Source organism: Triticum dicoccoides, chromosome 5B (assembly GCF_002162155.2).
Source record: "Triticum dicoccoides isolate Atlit2015 ecotype Zavitan chromosome 5B, WEW_v2.0, whole genome shotgun sequence".
Taxonomy (NCBI): Eukaryota; Viridiplantae; Streptophyta; class Magnoliopsida; order Poales; family Poaceae; genus Triticum; species Triticum dicoccoides.
In genome coordinates this window covers 214,201,352-214,207,748 of record NC_041389.1, presented here as the reverse complement: position 1 = coordinate 214,207,748, position 6,397 = coordinate 214,201,352, and the positions used below count along the sequence as shown (strand labels likewise).

Sequence of the window (6,397 nt, the reverse complement as noted above, 5' to 3'; positions counted from 1 at the left end):
TTCCCGCCGCCGGCCCTGGATCCCCACGCGCCACCGGCCCTGGATCCCAGCATGCCGCCGTCGGCCCTGGATCCCAGCCTGCCGCCCCGGCCGCTAGCCCTGGATCCCACCACCGCGCCGCCGGGCAGTGGACCCCTGTGCGCTGCGCTTCCACCATGGCGGACGGTAACCACCAACCCATCATCATCGCCTACAGTCCGAGTCTGTACGCCTGCACCGTTCAACTCCTTCCTCGAGTACGTCTGCGATGGATGCATGCCACCCCCTACTATGGATAAGGTGTGATCCGCCGTCATCTCCTCTCACGGGGTGCGCGACTCCCGGAGGCTGGACCACCTCGGCGCACCCTGCTGGGGAGCCGTTCAACAGGGCCACCTTCAGCACCCTCTCGGGCCGCCGTTCAACTACACCAACTGGGGGTCGTTCAACAAACTCGCCCGACGCCGTACGAGGCCGAGTCCCAGCGAGGAGCTTGTCACCTCCTAGGCTATGTGCTGCCTGAGGACTATGGGCTCCTGTTCGTCAACGTCGCAACGAGGTTCAAGCACCCAGATTACAGTGGCTCCCCTAATCTTGCTCTGCATCGATATGATACTATAGCACTGACAGAATTTTTTTGTTTTATGTTAATGTATAAAGCACTGACGGAGATGCAAACTTAGACACCCCAAGTTGTGCGTGTGCAGAGCCATAGGTGAGGCATCCAGGAAAGCACTCCATCCAGGACTACAGATTTTTGCTAATAACAAAGTTCATGTTGTCAGAAAATTGAAGTCCATTTATATGGAATTAGATGGTTGTTGTGTGTATGCAGCTATTAGCAGAAATCTGTGCTGAAAACTTGTGGCTGAGCCAGGGCCCTGGATGCTGATAACATTTGTAATTTGTGCTCTGTACCTTCTGGAGACTTGGGGGATGAAAAAAGGTGGCTCCTCCCATGAATTATTGATTCCACACTTATGTCTGCACTTAGCAAAAATGCATATGAAATACCATGCTCTACTGAATTTTCATCAGTTATACTGCCTATATTTTGGGGCCTCAAGACACACAGTAATTACATTATTGAACGATGCACCGCTTTTCTCTGGAGCAGGAAAAAAATAAGTAGCAGGTGTCTAGCAACATCAGTGTGTGGCTGCCTATAATTGTTCTGTGTGAGTGTTGCACACAAGCATCAGTACCAGGAAAATGAAGGCGCCCGGGGCGAAGTCCTGGCAGAGTAGACCGGCCGGAGCTATCGGGCCAGACCATGGCATGCGGTCGCAGACGACGACGAATCCGCGACGTTGTCACTTGCTGCTGCTGGGTGCGGCTACGTCGCTAGTGGTGTGTGTGCGCGTTGTGCGTGTGGTGTATGGTGGGCGCATGCATGTACGAGTGCACATGCATGCTATCACACACGAATTGGAAAGAGTTTCAAAATTTGTAGTCAGCTCATGTGCACATAAGTGTTTGCGTTTATTCCCCAAAAAGGAGAATATTACGTTTACACACACACACGTTTCACCAAAAAAGGAGAACAGTATTCGTAGAGTTCAAAAAGTAAGTGAAAATGTCATGTTCTATGGGGAAAACGTCATGTTCTAACAGAAAAATACATTGGTCTAAAACATAATGTTGTATAGTTTTTGTTCTGTATTATTTCCCGAAGTTCAACAATATATATGGATGCAAAAAACTAGTGTTTTTTTCATATGTTGGTTTCAATTCAAAAACTACAAAATAGAGAAGCCCAAGTAAGTTCAATTACTACAACAAAAAGAAGTCCATAAACGGAGAAAAAGAACACAAAACATACATGACATGAAAAAAACCTCACCCAGAAAATATAAGTTTGGAAGTTTAAGAAAAGAAAGAAGAAGTTCAGTTTTTCAAAAACAATGTAATTTGACATTCATAAAAAAGATATTCCTTGTTCGTTGTGTTTAAAAAAAATAAAAATCAGTTTTCTAAATAAATAAAATTCTAGAAGTTAAAATTTAAAAAACATAGCATTTTCATATTCAACGCTAAGCCAAGAAGTTCGAATTAAACTAACAAAGTACTTCGATCTTAATGGGAAATTTGATTTTTTTTTGTTTCTGCAAATGTTGATAGAGGCAAAGGTGTCCCGTCTTTCGATGAGATGATGGATATCGCTTTGGTGGAAGTCGACTTTGACGATCCGACTACGACGTGCGAGGACGTCGCGCCTTAGCAATCGCTAAACCAACTCCGAGAGGTTATTGACCACGCCGGAGCACGATCAACCTGACCACGAGGGTCTGTTTCCTGCGAGCAAACGAAGAACAAGCAAGAAACTAAGATTGCAATCTGGATATTGCGAATATAAGATGAAAGCTTTATTGATCAAGGTGGGGTTCTGTGACGCCTTTGTCTGGTCGTTGAACACAAACGAAGTACGCGAAGTTGCAGCTATGGCGAACTTTTAATCTAAACAAAACCCAAAGTCTAAACGGCGCCCTAAGGGGTGTATATATGGAGGAAGAGGGGGGAATTTCGTGGCCCTTGGTGGAGGGGTCCGAAATCAACCCTATCTCTTGTTTCCCCACACATACGGACTCTAAAAATAGCCTATACTTATGTATTTCGAAATTACATGGGCCTGGCCCAATAATAAGGTGACGCAGCACCTAGAATAGCCTCGGGACGAAATTTATGAAGTGGCATCTTGTATATTTCGTCCAAGGCTTCATGCACCCATTATGGTGGCTTCAAAGTCCTGAAATCATCACTTGTAACTCCGTTCTGGTTCCCCTTGCGCATGGCATCATCTCCATGCTTGTTCTTGCTCCAATGTCCATCCTTCTCCAAGCTAGGCCCTTCACTTGTAAGCAAAACAAATGTATCCAATTTAGGCAGCATCATATTCTCATGAACATTAGAATCATTACCAAGAAACGAAAGTACCTGATAATTTAATTGGCGTGCGCGAGCTCTAGTAATTGGTCCAGTATATGTAGCAGTAGGGGCTGTGGGTGTAACAATGGTATTGATGTCCTCATCATCCTCCCCTTCTTGAAATGAAGTCGTCCTCGATGGAAGCTCATCTTCGTCTCCCAAATAAGGCTTCAAATCTGCAATGTTAAAAGTGGGACTAACCCCAAAATCTGCAGGCAGCTCAAGTTTATATGCATTATCATTTACTTTCTCCAACACCTTAAAGGGACCAGCAGCACGTGGCATTAGCTTTGATTTGCGCAAATTAGGAAATCTATCCTTACGCAAATGTAACCAAACAAGATCTCCAGGTGCAAACACAACATGTTTTCTACCCTTATCTCCAGCAAGTTTATATTTAGCATTCATACGCTCAATGTTTTCCTTAGTTAACTCATGCATTTTTAAAATCAATTCAGCACGTTCTTTAGCATCAAAATTAACCTTCTCCGAAGATGGAAGAGGCAACAAATCAATAGGTGCATGAGGTAGGAAACCATACACAACTTCAAAAGGGCACATCTTAGTAGTAGAATGCAATGAACTATTATAAGCAAATTCAATATGAGGCAAGCATTCCTCCCACATTTTCTTATTATTCTTCAAAACACCCCTAAGCATAGTAGACAATGTTCTATTGACTACTTCAGTTTGTCCATCAGTTTGGGGGTGACAAGTAGTACTAAAAAGTAGTTTAGTCCCCAACTTAGCCCATAAACATCTCCAAAAGTGGCTAAGAAATTTAGTATCACGATCTGAAACAATAGTATTTGGCACACCATGCAAGCGAATAATTTCACGAAAGAACAAATCAGCAACATTAACAGCATCATCGCTTTTATGACATGGTATAAAGTGTGCCATTTTCGAGAATCTATCCATGACAACAAATATGCTATCCCTCCCCTTCTTTGTTCTAGGTAAACCTAAAACAAAGTCCATAGATATATCCTCCCAAGGAACACTAGGTACAGGCAAAGGCATGTATAAACCATGAGGATTGAGTCGTGACTTAGCTTTTTGACATGTAGTGCAGCGAGCAATAAAACGCTCAACATCCCGTCTCATCTTTGGCCAAAAGAAATGTGTAGCAAGTACGTCCTCCGTCTTCTTCACGCCAAAGTGTCCCATTAGTCCTCCTCCATGCGCCTCCTGCAACAACAAAAGACGAACGGAGCTAGCTGGAATGCATAGCTTGTTAGCACGGAACACAAATCCATCATTAACGACGAACTTGTTCCATGTTCTTCCTTCTTTACAATTCTGCAATACATCTTTAAAATCAGCATCATGCACATATTGATCTTTGATGGTCTCCAAACCAAATATTTTGAAGTCAAGTTGTGAAAGCATAGTATAGCGACGAGACAATGCATCAGCAATAACATTTTCTTTACCCTTCTTGTGCTTAATGACATAAGGGAAAGTCTCAATGAATTCAACCCATTTAGCATGTCTAAGATTCAGTTTAGCTTGACTTTTAATATGTTTCAAAGATTCATGATCAGAATGTATAACAAATTCTTTGGGCCACAAATAATGTTGCCATGTTTCTAAAGTCCGAACAAGAGCATATAATTCTTTATCATAAGTAGAATAATTCAGACTAGGCCCACTCAATTTTTCAGAAAAGTATGCAACAAGTTAGCCATCTTGTAATAACACACCTCCTAATCCAATTCCACTAGCATCACATTCAAGTTCAAAAGTCTTATTAAAATCAGGAAGTTGGAGTAAAGGAGCATGTGTCAACTTATCTTTCAATACCATGAAGGCTTCTTCCTGTGCGGTACCCCAAACAAAAGGCACATCCTTCTTTGTAAGCTCGTTGAGAGGTGCAGCAATGGTGCTGAAATCTCTCACAAAACGCCTATAGAATCCAGCGAGGCCAAGAAAACTCCTCACTTGTGTGACCGTTTTGGGCTGCGGCCAACTCTCGATAGCTTCAATCTTGGCTTTGTCAACTTCAATTCCCTGTGGAGTAACAACATAGCCAAGAAAAGATACTCGGTCGGTGCAAAAGGTGCACTTCCCAAGGTTACCAAACAAACGTGCATCACGTAGAGCAATAAAAACAGCACGTAAATGTTCCAAATGTTCTTCCAAAGATTTGCTATAAATCAGTATATCATCAAAATAGACTACCACAGATCGTCCAATGAAAGCACGTAAAACTTCGTTCATTAGTCTCATGAAAGTACTAGGCGCATTAGTTAACCCAAAAGGCATGACTAACCACTCATATAAACCAAACTTAGTTTTAAATGCTGTTTTCCATTCATCACCCAATTTCATACGAATTTGATGGCAACCACTACGCAAATCAACTTTGGAGAATATTGTAGAGCCACTCAATTCATCAAGCATATCATCTAGCCTAGGAATAGGATGACGATAACGAATAGTAATATTATTAATGCCTCTACAATCAACACACATACGTGACGTACCATCCTTTTTAGGCACTAGTATAATAGGAACAACACAAGGACTAAGAGATTCGCATATATAACCTTTGTCAAGCAGCTCCTGTACTTGACGCATAATCTCCTTCGTCTCCTCTGGATTGGTACGGTATGGTGCACGGTTGGGTAGCGATGCACCGGGAATTAAGTCAATTTGATGCTCAATCCCTCGAATGGGTGGTAATCCCGGTGGCACGTCTTGTGGAAAGACGTCAGCGAACTCCTGCATAATGTTAGTGACAGCAGGGGGCAAAGAGGAAGGCACGTCCTCGAATGAAAATAATGCCTCTTTGCACACAAAAGCATAGCAAACAGATTTGCTGAAATCTAGCTCATCAATATCAGATTTGGTGGCAAATAAACATGCACTTTTCAATTTAATTTCAGAAGCAACACTAGATGGTTTATTATTAGGCTTCATTTGTTGCTCAAATTCTTTTGCCACAATCTGATTTTCACTCTTATTCTTCTCCTGTTTTGCTTTATTAGCTCTATTAATATCATCTTTCAAAATAGAATTAGGAGTCATAGGAAGCAAAGTAATATTTTTATCCTTATGAACAAGAGTATAATGATTGTTTCTACCATGGTGTACAACATTTTTATCAAATTGCCATGGTCTACCAAGTAATAAGGAACATGCTTGCATAGGTACCACATCACAATCAACATAATCAGCATATGTAGAGATACTAAAATGCACACGAACAGTACGTGTTACCTTAACCTTGCCGCTGTTGTTGAACCATTGGATGTAGTAAGGATGTGGATGTGGTCTTGTGGTGAGAGAAAGCTTCTCCACCATCTCCATGCTAGCCAAGTTGTTGCAGCTACCTCCGTCTATGATGACGCGCACAGAACGTTCCTTCACAACTCCCTTGGTATGGAACAAATTGTGCCTCTGATTTTGCTCAGCTTGTGTGACCTGCACACTCAAAACACGTTGAGCAACTAAACATTCATACCTGTCAGCGTCTTCAGGAGCCATG

The 6,397-nt window shown here is 42.4% G+C and overlaps 1 long non-coding RNA gene across 1 annotated transcript; it reads left to right on the top strand.

Moving 5' to 3' along the window:
* The first annotated feature begins 6 nt into the window (after positions 1 to 6).
* LOC119305344 lies at positions 7 to 926 on the top strand. The gene is made up of 2 exons (XR_005148631.1): positions 7 to 538; positions 640 to 926. It is a non-coding gene; the product is annotated as an uncharacterized LOC119305344 (long non-coding RNA).
* Positions 927 to 6,397: the final 5,471 nt, after the last annotated feature.